The sequence below is a fragment of the Solanum dulcamara genome, chromosome 9 (genome assembly GCF_947179165.1).
Source record: "Solanum dulcamara chromosome 9, daSolDulc1.2, whole genome shotgun sequence".
NCBI classification, from domain to species: Eukaryota; Viridiplantae; Streptophyta; class Magnoliopsida; order Solanales; family Solanaceae; genus Solanum; species Solanum dulcamara.
Genome location: NC_077245.1, coordinates 21,255,669 through 21,270,399, shown reverse-complemented (window position 1 = coordinate 21,270,399; position 14,731 = coordinate 21,255,669).

Sequence of the window (14,731 nt, the reverse complement as noted above, 5' to 3'; positions counted from 1 at the left end):
AAGGATGTCAACGACTCATAAAAATGAGTTGTAAAATTGTATTCTAGTACTTGAAAAATTTAGCCCTCAGTACTTAGTTTACGATACAACAGGATGAATCATAGATTTATTTATGACTCATAGAAATGACCCGTAGAGAAACTTCAGAAACTTACGTTTACAGGTTTTTTGAGAAGTTGATGGAATAATGGATTCTATGAATTCTTCTTCTTTCTATGACTCATAGACCTGAGTCGTAGGCCCCTTGACTTTTTCCAGTCCAATCCTACGAGTGGACTCTTATGACTCATCGAAGACCCTGCAACTCGTAAGGACGACTCATAGACGACTAGAGACAATTTTAATGAGGGGTATTCTCATCTTTCCCCACTCTTCCTTGATCAAAACCTCGACATTTTTGGGACTATTTTAAGTCCCTTATTAGTACCCTAAAAACACTTAGAATATTTGAGAGAAAATATTAGGGAGGAGAAAGAGCTAGAGTTTGAGGTTTCAAGCGAAACCTTCAAGTTTTAATCATTTTTTCAATTTTCAGGTATGTAAGCTACCTATAATGTGGATTGAGTTTATCCACATATCTTACATCTCTAGTTCTTCGAGTAGAGTTAAATTTTGAGGTTCCATGAATTGAGTTCTTGAGTTAAGGATAATCCCTATTGAGATTGTATATGTAATTTCCTTGTGTTCTTTCATATATTACTATATTCCTTAATGATTTATTTGTATTGAGTCTTGTTGAGAGTAGAGATTCGTGTTTACATTCACATAAACACTAATTGAGATTTCAATTATATTCTATGCCTTTAAGGAGTTTGTCAAAGAATGATTGATGAACATTTTGTGTTAATTTTATTATGCACTATTTCGAGTTTAAAGTATGCCTTTGATTGAGAAAGGGTTGAGCATCAGGTGAGTTTGAGAAACCTCTTTACTATTGTTTTGTATGAGCATTTTTAGTATAAATGAGTTGAGCATTATTACATTAAGATATTTATTTTGAGATCGAGTTGAAAAGTTAAATTATACTTTAAATGCACTTCTTGAGTTGACATGAGTTGAGTTTTGAGCTAAGTCCAAAAGAGACTAAATGAGTCAATTGGATATTTTATTTATTATATGAGCATTATAAAATATTTTAGCAGTAGTATTGATCATCTATTTTTGTAAGAGTAGAGGTAACTCAAACCCCATAAACTATGTATCCAGTGTAGGATCGAGGCTATACTTCTCAAGTTCCAAAATATTGGACTTTGACTGATTTTGCATCCACTGAGTTGAGCATCCTTTACTCTGGCAAAGTATTGGACGGCTGCGACAATGAAAGTTTTTAAGCATTATATAATCACTAGTTCATAAGTGATGGTTATAGGTTAGAGAACCTCCCAAAGAGTGAAATATCATATTTTCATATATTAAGTTGTGTATCTTATTTCATATTATTTAAAGTACTGTTTTACTTTACTTCATGCTTTGTTGAGTTGGGTTATTTCAGAGTAAGTCCCTTAAGTTAAGTTCCATGTAATTGAGTATTATTGATTTTGTCCCTTCCATCCATTTTACATACTCGTACATTTCATGTACTGATGCCATTTGACCAACATTGTGCTATGATACAGATATAGGTGATAGAAGTCCTCAACAGACGCATAATTGAAGACTAGATCCAGTTCAGCTTTTAGTGAGATCTCCTTGCATTCATTGGACTTGATTTTATTCCTTCATTTGTCATTCTTTTGATAGTCATTTGAGGTAGCCTTCGAATTATCTTGGCACATTTCTAGTATTGAGTTAGTGGCTTCATGGACCGAGTATAAGTTGGGTTAGATGGTTAATTTCAGAGTCTGTTTTTAAACCATAATTTCATTATTGAGTTTATGACGTTGAATTACATTATACTTTTAGTATTTTTAATTTATTATTTACTTATTAATGAAGATGATTAAATGTCCAGTATGGGTTGACCTTCTTTTTTAGTTGAGTCTTCCACTGATTAGTTTGAATGAGTGAATGATCCAAGTGGTTCACTTGGGGCCAGCAATGGTTTTAGAGTTCCAAACACCTACGCTCTTAGGGTGTGACACCTCTCCCTTGTATTGATGACTTATTGGATCATCTTCAAGGTGCATTAGTGCTCTTTAAGATCTACTTGAGGTTGGGTTATCATCAGTTGAGAGTTTGAGAATTTGATATCCCGAAGATTGCCTTTAGAACTCATTATCGTCATTATGAGCTTGTGGTTATCTCCTTTGGGTTAACTTATACCTTGACTGCTTTTATAGAGTTGATAAGCCAGGTATTTTGACCTTATTTGGACTCATTTATGATTGTGTTTATCGATGATATCTTGGTTTATACTAAAAATAAGGCTGGTCATGTTAGTCATTTGAGAGCCGTATTTCAGTGATTAAAAATGGAGAAGTTATATGCAAAATTCTTAAAATGTGAGTTTTGGCTCGAGTTTGTGACATTCTTGGGTCATATAGTGACCAAGGATGGTATTATGATCGATCTGGCCAAGATTGTTGTGGTTAGTGATTATATTAGGCCTACTTTGGTTACTGAGATTCAGAGATTTATTGGGATAACAAGCTATTAGCAGTTGTTTGTTAAAAGTTTCTTTTTTATTGTAGAACCTTTGACTAGGCTAGCTCAAAAGATCGTGACATTTTAGTGGATTAATGAGTGTGAGGCGAGCATTCAAAAGCTCAAAGAGTTATTGACTTTAGTATCTATTCTAGCATCACTCCAAAAGGGTATGGCATTTATTATTGTATTTTGTGATGCTTCGAGAGTTGGTTTGGGTGGTGTATTAATATATAAGGGGAAAGTTATAGCCTATGATATTCGACAACTAAAGATTCATGAGATAAACTACCTTAATCACGACTTGTAGTTAGTGGCGGTAGTCTTTATTTCTAAGTTGTAGAGACACTATCTCTATTATGTGCATTGTGAGGTATTTACTGATCATCATATCCTTAAATATATTTTTTCTCAGTCGAATCTGAACATGAGGCAGCATAGCTGGTTGGAGCTAATGAAAGACTACGACATCACCATTCTTTATTATCCGGACAAGGCTAATGTGGTAGCAGATGCCTTGTGGTATCTCTATAGTGTGCATTGTGGGGTCTTTACCGATCATCATATCCTTAAGTATATTTTTTTATCGAATCTGAACATAAGGCAACATAGTTGTTTGGAGCTAATGAAAGACTATGACATCACCATTCTTTATCATCCAACCAAGGCTAATATGGTAGCAGATTCCTTTAGTAAAAAAACACCTAGCATTGGTAGTTTAGCCTTTTTAAGGTGGAGAAGAGGCCTTTGGCTTTGGAGGTCATTGGATAGATAGTTGGTTCGACTTGACATTTCTACACCTCATAGTATTTTGACCTTTGTGGAGGATAGGTCTACCTTGATGGATTAGTTTCCTGTACATCAGTTTGATGATGACAAGTTAAGGACTATTTGAGATAAAGTGCTGAGAGGTGAAGCTAAATCAGCCTCTCTTGATCCAAGGGATTTTTGAGGATTAGAGGTCATTTTTGTGTGCCCAAGGTTGGTGATTGGATATGTATGATATTAGATGAGGCTCATTGCTCCATGTATTCTATTCCCCTGCGAGCAGCAAAGATGTTTCATGACTTGAAAACCACTATTGGTGGTGTGTCATGATAAGAGAAATTGTTGATTTTTTGGCTAAGTCCTTAAATTAACAACAAGTGAAGTATGAGCATCATAAATCGGGTGGTCCCATGCGACGGATGTCCATTCTCGATGAAAGTGAGAGTGTATTACCATGGACTTCGTGATGGGTATCCTTGACTTTAGGTAAGAATTATTCTATTTTGGTGATTGATTCAAATCAAGATAGCAAGATTGTTATCCAGACTGAAGTCATGGGCTATGTTGGATATAAAAATTTCCAATCAGCCATAAAGGGTTCAAAGTTTTCTAGAAGATCCGTTAAAAGTGTTTTTAAAATTCATAACATGCTTAAATGGATTTATGACGGAAGAGATGAAAACCAGATAGGTTATCAAGAAGTTTGGAGCATTCTTCCAACCATCTTGAGTTTGGAAGAGTTAAAGAAAGCATGAAAGGAAGACTTTAAGTCCACTAATATGCTCAAATGGTTATTTTAATAATTTGGTCATTCTTGTAATTTGGCTATTTTTACAAGACTAATATAAATTGTCTTTAAGGCCTTCATTTAGGGTTAGCTAGTTTTGAAGATGGAGAAAACACTTTTGGTGTGAGTTTTGGGAGGATTCCCTTTATCTCTTCAACGAACCTCTCTTGGATACTCTAAGAAAGATTTTCATGTATGAGTTCATTTCTTTTCTCCCTTGGATTAAATCTAATGGTTAATGTATATTAATTGTTAGATTTTTCCCTTCTTTACTTCTAAAGTCTATTCCTTTTTATTTCTATTTCTTATCATATCTTTATATCTTTCTTATTTATTTGATTGCGATTAAATTTATTATTCTTACATCTAGAATCACATCAGTGATTGTTGATCGGTTGACCAAATCAGCTTATTCATTCCAGTGAAGATCAGCTACAATGCAGAGTAGTTGGTTAGAACCTACATTTGTGAGATAGTTTGGTTGCATGGAGTGCCATTTCTATTATGTCTGATAGTGGTACGTAGTTTGCCTCTCACTTCGGGAGTTCTATGCAGAAACATATGGGTACCAAGCTTGAGTTTAGCACAACCTTTCACCCTCAGACCAATGGTCAGTTGGAGCGGACTATTCAGGTGCTTGAGGACTTACTCCGATCTTATGTCATGGACCTTGGTGGTAATTGGGATCAGTCTCTTCCTCTAGCAGAGTTTGCTTATATCAACAGTTACCATTCTAGCATTCAAATAGCGCCGTTTGAGGCCTTATATGGGAGGAGGTATAGATCTCCTATGGGATGGTTTGATTTTTTTGGGGTACGACCTTGAGGTATTGATTTGTTGAGAGATGCAATGAATAGAGTGAAGTTGATTTAGCAGTACTTTGTGACTGCCTAGAGTAGGCAGAAGAGTTGTGCAGATAAGCATGTTCGTGATGTATCATTTGCTATTGGTGAGCGAGTATTTCTCAAGGTGTCACACACTAATGGTGTGATGAGATTTGGGAGGAAAGAGAAGCCCCGTCCGAGGTTTATTGGCCTTTTTGAGGTGTTAGAGAAGTATGGAGAGGTGACCTATAAATTGTCCATGCCCCCAAACCTTTCAACGTTCATCTTGTGTTTTATATATCGATGCTTAAGCAATATCGACATAATGACTTTCATATGATTCAGTGGGACTTAGTTGCTTTGAATCAGGACCTGTCATTTGAGGAGGAGCTTATTGCTGTCTTGGATAGTAAGACTAGATAATTGAGGTCAAAGTGTATTGATTAAGTGAAAGTGCAGTTGAGGCACCGGCCTGTTGAGTAGGCTGCATAGGAGGTGGAGTCCGATATGCATTGTTGACATCCTCAGCTTTTCGTCCCTATAGGTACTTTACTTAATCTTCATTTGAGGACTAACACGTGTTTTAGTGATGGATGTTATATTGCCCCTATTCTTGAGAAATATTTTCGATGAGAAATGATCATTTTACCCTTTTTCGTAGTATTTTTATACTTTATTTCTAAAATAGGGATGATTGGCATGGTTTCCAATGCAATCGGGTGTGATTTTAGCAATTTGAGGCCTTGAGTGAAAAGGCCATTGAAAGGGTCGACTTTGGTGAACATATGGAGATCCAAGCGTCGGATGGAAATTCTGTAAGTTTCGTTGCTTCCAGAATGTCAATTTTGGTCTAGTTGAGTGTTGTCTTGCACCCCCCCAGATCTTTGTTTTTGTTTAGATAAAATAGGCTAAAAGTTGAGTTTTAGTCCTAAAAGGGGCTCGGGAGGTTAGTTTCATCATATTTGGAAATATGACGAGTCCATCAAGTCTGAAATATGAAATTTTGTGTAATAGCATATCCGGTTTATTTTTATTGGACTCTGAATGATTTTTGAGGGCCCAATTAGAAGCATTTTTAAAGTTGGCAAACTGCAGTGATCTGGTTTCTAGTGTAGGCTTCAATGCTCTTCGCAATCGTGAACCTTTGGCCGCGTTCGCGATGAAATGTCCATGAGTGAGTACTTTGCGATCATGGAGAAGCCTATATCGTTCGCGATGCTCATTCCCCTTGAACTTAGCAATTGCAGACAAGTGTCTCACATTCGCGATACCCTAGGTCTTTGTGCTTCGCGATCATTACGGTTAGTGACCCACGATCACAATGTGTATTTGGTGCTTGAACAGTGTCAAAGTCGAGAATATTTCACATTTTCCTCATTCCACTATTTTTACTCGTTTGGAGCTTGGGAGAGGCGATTTTGAGTCAATGTTTGGAGAATCTTTGGTGGGTAGTTCCATTTTTCTTACTAAATCAATTACTATCAATTTTTATCTTCTTAAACAATTGAAAAATCAAGATTTTAAATGGGGTATTGGGGGGTTTCTCTTCCCAATTTCAAGTTTGAAGATATAATGAATTCCAACTCGTTTCTTGGCCAATTTTTATGGGTTTTCTAACCACAAACTCCTCTTGATAGGTAAAACATATTTTTAAAATAAAATTTTAGTATTGCCTTTTTCATTTTCGAAGTAATTTTTGGACAATTTTGACCCCAACTTTTAAACCTAGTTAGATGGATATCATTAGACTCCTTTTGATAAATTCTTTTCATTCTTGATAATGGGTAATCATTTTAGAGTCAGTATTCATGAGTTGAGCTCCGATTAGAGCAGTTGTGCGAAGTTTTGATATTTGATGTAGGTTTGACTATCCTTTTTTAAGATTGAGATTGGGTAATTAATTAATCATTCATATGTTATAGACTTTGGAATGTGCTTGTAGTTTGATTTGAGACTGTTAATTCTATTTTAATGTCCGTGTGGGGGCTTATTTATATTTTGATATCCATATGGGGGCTTATTTGTGCTGTGTAGCCTGTGTGGGGGCCTTAATTGCTATCTTATTTATTTTGAGAGCATGTGATTCATGAATTCCCTATGGGAGTGGATCTTGAGGAGACTATTTGACAAGTAATACCTGCCTGAGGGTTTGAGTTGAGGTTGTTTAAGCATACTTGAGTATTGAAACATTTTCGAAAAAGGGTGAATATTTATTTCAATGTATTTCTTTCCCATTACTATTTATTGAAGGTTAATATTATGTTTAGGTTGAGTTTTGAGAACTTTGAATCGTGTGTTTTTATTATTTTATTATTCTCCTAAGTGCCAAAATAGATGAGAGTTGCCCAAAATGCTACTCTAGGCTTGGAGAGAAGGAAAGAAGAGAATCCTAGCGCAAGAAAGGCTACAACCCATGGATTTCAGTTCCGTCTTCATATATTCTCCATCCAAAAGTCAGGGATCGTACTATAATCCTTCTGCAATTGCTTGGAGCCCAGGTAGGCTAGGTTTTCTCAATTGAGTAGTTATAAATTTATTCATATCGCTTAATATAATGTAGATTGACGGGAGATTTCATGCCTAGGCCTTCGAGCATGGATTCTGGATGGTTAAATGATTGTCAATTATTGTCTAGAGTAGGAATGTATGCTGTGGGTCATGATTATTATGTGACTAGTGATAAAGGTTCAATCTTTGAATGTTAACCTTGGTGAAACTGTTTAGAAGGCCAATGACTCTTGTGAGATTAACTGTAGACCATAGCTGAGTCATAATAGAATATTGAGACTTAGGAATTATGGGCTATTGATGTATATAGAGGATGAGTTTATACAAATAATTGTGTGTTTATGCTGATTATTCCTGTGAATTAATCAAGTAATGCGAATTATAAAATAAAAAGTGAATGTGAATGACTTAGTGTTGATAGATCTCTTGCCATGAATCTATTTGATTATCTGTGGCTATATTTAATGGTTTAGTCTATATTATAGAGAGACTGTTAATAGTGATTGAGTAATGTTGTGATGTTTATCATTCATTTAATTATTGTAGTTAGGCGATTTATATGTTGTTGTGTTTGTTCTACAATCTCAAGATTGTGAAATCCATAATTTTGAACTAGCTTTACTAAAAGTGATGCCTTGAATAAAGAAAACTTGATGAAATATTATTAATTAAGTAAAAGATAGAATAAAACCAATAAAGTGACTATTTGTGAACAATTACATGCAATAAACTTGTTACTTGATTGTGCAAGTATGTGAACTAGTCGTTGTAGACTGTGATTGTTGTGATTGTAATATTGGATCAGGTGTCATGATCTGATATATATATTGGATCGGGTGTCACATTCCTACACATCTATAGGAACCGGTGTCACATTCCAACATGTAATTGGATCAGGTGTCACGTTCTAACACATATATAGTTTGAGTATGAGTTCCATAAGAGAACCATTGTGTGACTATCATCTGTGAATTGTTCTAAACTATAATGATAGAGAAACTGACTCGGTTATAAATGAGCATGCACATCTTGTGTAATAATTGATATGAAAGGACTGAAGATACAAGTATTATCATATTGATTGTTGTATTTGAGATTTACATTATGAACCTATGTATTGCTCCTGAAATGATAAATTGATAATGTGTTCCTGTATATACTTGTTCGGATTATATTATCGGTGTTAGATGCATCCGCATCGTAGGTATGGGGTAATGGGTAAACAAGTAAAAAGCATTTGATGCATTGTTAAGTGAGATTAGTTACTTAAAGTAAGGTATTGCTGATGTCCTGTGGGTACATGTGTTAAAGGGGGGAGTTGGAGAGAATTCAGAGATTCTGTCTCTAGGCAGGTTGCCCCTGGCGGGAAGAATACCTCTGTGGCGAGGCTTCCAAAGCGGGATTGGTTCCTCAATAGAGGGCCATTGTGGTTATGAGAAGAGCCTTAGTCTACCTAAATATTTTTCTCTTTCAAGTGAGATGTTAATTATCGTAGGGCAATGTGTTGGTGTGAAAGCTAAAGATAGTAGATGGGTTAGACAGAGTTAGTAGTGACCCGTAGTTTGGAAACTCCTCTATGTAATACGGGGCTAGGCCTTTATTTGATTTAGAGTTGGCAGTCGACCAACTAAAAGGGATGAGTGTTAAGCTTGAACGACTTTAATGAGGTTATGGGTATGATAAGAGTTTATGCATAAAAGTTTGGTGAGTGTATTTTCTTAAGAACATGCTTTCTTCTTGTTGATTTCTTTATATTATGTTGTGGATATTAGGTTGAACGATGATGCCTACAGTACGTGTTTTTTGTACTGATACTACTCTTGCTATGCCACTTGGCATAGTCTGATTGCAAGGTTAGTGATATTTCTTAGGTGAAGATGAAGATGATTTTCCAACAACTTTTACTCTTTCTTCCTCATGGTTGGAGCTGTGCCATTACTCTATTTGTACTCTATATTATTAAAAACTCTTGTACCTATTTAGACTAGTATCCTTAGAGGTGTTAGAATGTTTCTTGTTATATACCTTAGAGTTCTGATAATTCAATTATGGTGCATTCCTGGCTCTTAAGGCTACTATTGGTATTTTGTTAAAATTTCGCATGTTATTTTCGTTTAAGGTATTGAGGGTTCTCCACTTAGGTGTTGAAATGGGTGGCCGCACGGCCCGATGGGTTGGGTCATGACATCAATCGGCCATCTTCCAGCAGCAATTCCCTTTTAGAATTTGATTTATCTTTTTCTTCACACTCTTTTATTTCTTTGGAATGTGTAGTTAGATTTTATTTTTTTAGATTTGAATCTACTACTGATTTCAATTGAATAGTGGTAAAAGAATTTGTTTCAAGTATTTTGAAAAGAGCATTAATGGCTCTTAATTTTTCTTTTAGTCGTTAAAAGTATCTCTAAAATTATTTGATTTGATTCGTCGGCTAAAATGGAGAAAATATAAAGTCAACAGCTTGAAGATCAAATTCAATCAATTGATGCATTTACAACAGTCATGGGACCTGAACACCTAGGGTACTTGAGATTGTATGGACGAGGCGTTACCAAACTACTTTAAAAAGAAAAGTGCAGTCTGAACCCTATTTAAGTGTTAATGATGAGAGAATGCAAAAACAAATGAAGGAACTGGAAGAGAGGATGCATCAGAGGATGGCAAAAAAATCAAGGTATGGTGTTTTCTATTCTTCTTCTTCTTCAAGTGCTGACGATTTTTTTTTTCAATTCTCTCTTTCTTTTTGATGGATCGATTCTTTTCTTTATTTAAAACAATTTTATGTTAAGAAGTACAAGCTGAGTAATGAAGTCCTAAGTTTATTGATTGTTGAGAATGATTAATTTCACCTGAATATGACTATTAGTGTTGTCTTATTGTTTCTTTGCTTTGTTATTTAGCTGGTTTTTATCAATATCTTTAATGTATGTATTTATATATAACTGTTTGAAATAGAAGTATACTTCTGTATCATCATGTTACTGTCTTGTTGACTTGAAATTTTTTAAATTCAAAGCTAAGGTCCATTAGACTCTGTGTTGTACATCTAGCTATCTGTATATATATAAACTTAGAGAGTCTCTAGTTTTAAAGAGCCCTTAACAATGTGTAATTGACTCAATGCAACTGTTGGAAGATTAATAATGTCACCATGTTATCTTATTTTTATTTTTTAAAAGTATGGTATTCATTTTCACAATGATAAGAGGATGTTGTTGGCTGAGATTTTAAACAAGCAGAATATAGCGAAATCAATAAGGATTTGTATATCTCTTCATAGAATCCAATACCCAATTCTTTCATCCACCTTCAATTATACCTTTTTCTAGTTGAATGTTGAGTCTTCTACTAGATATTTGTGTATAGATTTGTCTCCAACATGTCCTTGTTATGAATTTTTGGGGTAAAGTACGAAGAGTAGCTTGCATTCTTCTTTTTCTTTTTCAAATGCTTTGATTGTGCGTTGGATATGTATTTGAACTTTACATCACTTGAAGATTTAACTAAATCTACAACTATTGAGTATTAATATACTAGAGCAATCTTCGTATGCTTTGTGGGAGATGTTATGCTATCTAAACTAATGCTAATAATACTAATTGATATTCACAAGGCTCATCTACTGAGAACTTATGCTCTATTTATTAATGAGAAAGCGTGTGTGTTTGACACTTAAATGTTGTTTGACATTTAGTTGCACATTTGGATTTAAAACATAACTTGTAGGCTCATCCAGATTAAATATTTTTACCTTAAACCATGTATACGTACGAAATTCGCATAAATAATAAATTTTGAATTCACTAAATTAAATAAATTTTATTAAAATTTTGGATTCAACCTCTGTATAGATGCACATTAGCTGGGTATTGGGATCCACAAAATCTCACTTAAAAATATGTTGCACTCTCAATTGTAAGTTGTCAGTAATAAATTAGTAGTCTTTGGTAGAGTTGGGTATTCATTTCTTGAATTTTGGACTACAAATGGTGCATTGTCTTTAATGCATTCATGTGAAGATTAACTATATTGGGTAAAACTCATGGAATTTCATCACTATTTCTTGTGATATCGTAAGTGGTTATCATGATTGAAAAAAAAGAAGTGCACAACAAACTTGTCTCAAGTTGAAGTTCTAGCATTATATGTGAATCTCTACTTTTTGATACATAATTGTTGTGGCTGATCTCTAGGAAAAATATTAACATTTATAAAATCTGAAGGAGTAGTACCAGAGTTAATAAAATAGGTGGATGATATGATTCTGGTGCTAAGTAACAATAAAAAAAGATATGAATTTGATGTAAAAATTCAAAATACTGGAAGTCAGGTCAACCTTTTTTTTCCTGTATAATTATCATACAAGGGAAACTTTATTACCTGTTCTCATAAAAAAAGAATGAATGTGCATGTAACACCCCGTACTATTCTGACTTAGATCAATCTCGAAGAGCCATAAGAAAGTGAGTAACAATACAATGACAGTTAGCTATGAGAGGCCCCCACAACCCATAGAAAGTTCTATGAGCCATAAAAGGGGCTCGTAAAACCCCTCAACACTTAGAAAATTTTACAGTGACAAGACCTTTTCCTACGAGCCGAGTTACGATCCGTCAAATGAGTTATGACCCGTAGGGTCAATTGTAGATTCAAGTGTCATATTCCAGTAGCTACTGGAATGTACACCACGATCCTATGACCAGTCCTATGATCCGTAAAAAATTCTACGGAAGCCTCAATTACCTAGTCGAGTTCCAAGAAGAGACTCTATGAGACGTTAAAGGGTATTCAACCCATAGAATGGGTTCATAGACCCAATGTACCCAATTCCAGAATGTCCCATTTTTGGACCCAGACACTATGGCCAGTCTTCTACGGTCCGTAGGAAGTCCTATGGTCTGTAGAAAGACCTATAGACAGCCCAACTCAATTGTCAATGAGAGGTAGTTTGGTCTTTTTTCACCTTTATCAAATTAAAACCTTGATATTTTTTTACTAAAATAGGTCCCTTATCGGTACCCTACGTGCATTTCCATTAAGACTTAAAATATTTTGAGAGCAAGAATTGGAGAGGAGAAAAGCTAGGGTTTAAGCATTTCAACCATGTTTTTCGAGTTTCACTCAGATAATCGTCATTCCAGATATGTAAGGCGAATCACAATATTGGACTGAGTTCTTCCTCATGCTCTACATCTTCATTCAATCAGTATGAGTTTGTGTTTGAGTTTCAATCATGTTATATTGAGTTAATTATAAAATCTTTCATTGAGTACCCTATATATATTTATTGCTATTGAGATATTTCCTATGAGTTCAAGTTCTTAAATTTGTTCTTCATGTTTGCATTCACATGAACTCTATTTGAGTATTTATGTTGCTTACTTTTATGCATCATTTCGAAATAAAAGAATATTACATTTTATGTATTATATTGAGAAAGAGTTTGAGCATGAGTTTGAGTTTGAAAACTCTTTCATTCACTGATTTTAAGAATGATTTTACTGACTCTAAATGAATTAGAGTATTAGGTTTAAAGGATATTTTGAGAAAAAGAAGTTTGACAGTATGAGTTAAAGTTACAAGAAAGCTAAAAAGAAGCATTTGAGTTTTTATTCACAATCTAGTATGATCATTACCTTTAATGTCTTGGGAGTAATACTACTCCCAAGACATTAAAGGTAATGATCATACTAGATTATGAGTAAAAAAAATACATAGCCAGCGTAGGATAAGATCGTACTGAAAATCGGGCTACTTCTTATTGCCTCTAAGAAGGCTCATATGATGGATCCATAAATTAAAGTTTGTCTCATATCCCGAAGAGGTATGTGATAGCTCTAGCAACGTGGGCAAGTTGTTGCATCATCACTAAGCTCATAATGGTGGTTGTCGGTTAGAGAAACTCCTCAATAAAGTAAAGTTATTTTATTTTAAGTTGCTTGTATTGCATATCATATTTTTGTAAGCTTTAGAAGGTTTTCACTACATGATTATAGTTTTTCATAGTTGAGTTATGTTCAGTCTTTAGTTCTGCTATTTGTATCATTCAGTCATTTTACATACCGTACATTCTATGTATTGACATCATTCGACGCTGTATATTTTTATAATGCAGATACGAGTGTCAGAGATCATCAACACGCGTATCGTTGATGATCATTCTTCATCAGTTTTTGGTGAGACCTCCTTTCTTTCTAAGGAACTCTTCTAGTTCAGTCATTTTAAGTATTAGTTCTTTTGAGGTAGATGTGGGCCTATCTCGATACCTATCCTAGTATCTAGAGCCTTCATAGATAAAGTATTGAGTTATTTCCATTTTTAGAGATTATGTTTTAAACACTTATTTATTTATATTAAGAGTATTTTAAAAATTATTTTGAGATTTCTTTTAAGTACGTAATTTGCTTACCACTTTTAAACTATCTTTATCAAGTTTAAGTCTTTCACTTAGTAGTCATCCAGACCAAGAGTTTGCTTGAAAATCAGTAATAATTTTGGAGTGTCGGACCACGCCTAGAGTGTAGACTCGGGGTGTGACAATGCACTTTCACTATATGCAAGTTAAATTATGGAAACGTTAGTCTTGGAATCAATGCAGATGCTTGTGAGAAAAGTTTTCAAGAGTTGAAAACTAGATTAACTACTGCTCCAGTGTTTTTCCTACTCGAGGGAACATATTGTCTTGTTATCTATTATGATGCGTCCAAAGTTGGTCTAGGTTGTGTTTTGATGCAAAGAGGTAAACTCATAGCTTACGATTTGAGGCAACTTAAGATTCATGAGAATAATTCTCCGACTCATAATCTAAAATTGGCAGTGGTAGTATTTGCTCTCAAGGTTTGGTGTCATTATCTTTATATTGTGCATGTGGATGTATTCACTGATCACAAGAGCCTTCAATATGTATTCAGTTAGAAAGACCTAAACTTGAGTTAGATGAGATGACTTGAGTTTCTCAAAGATTACGACATGAGCATCCTCTACCATCCAGGTAAAGCTAATATTATTGCTGATGTTCTTAGAAGGTTGTCCATGAGGAGTACCACTCATGTTAAGGAGGGAAAAAAAGAGTTGGCTAAAGAAATGTATAGACTTGTGTGTTTGGGAGTTCATCTTGTGGACTCAGATGAAGGGGGTACCATAGTTCAGAATGGAGTTGAGTCTTTATTAGTTATGAAAGTAAAGGAAAAGCAAGACCAAGACCCTATTCTAGTTTAGTTGAAGGAAGATGTTCATAAGTAGAAAGTGATGGTTTTTTCTA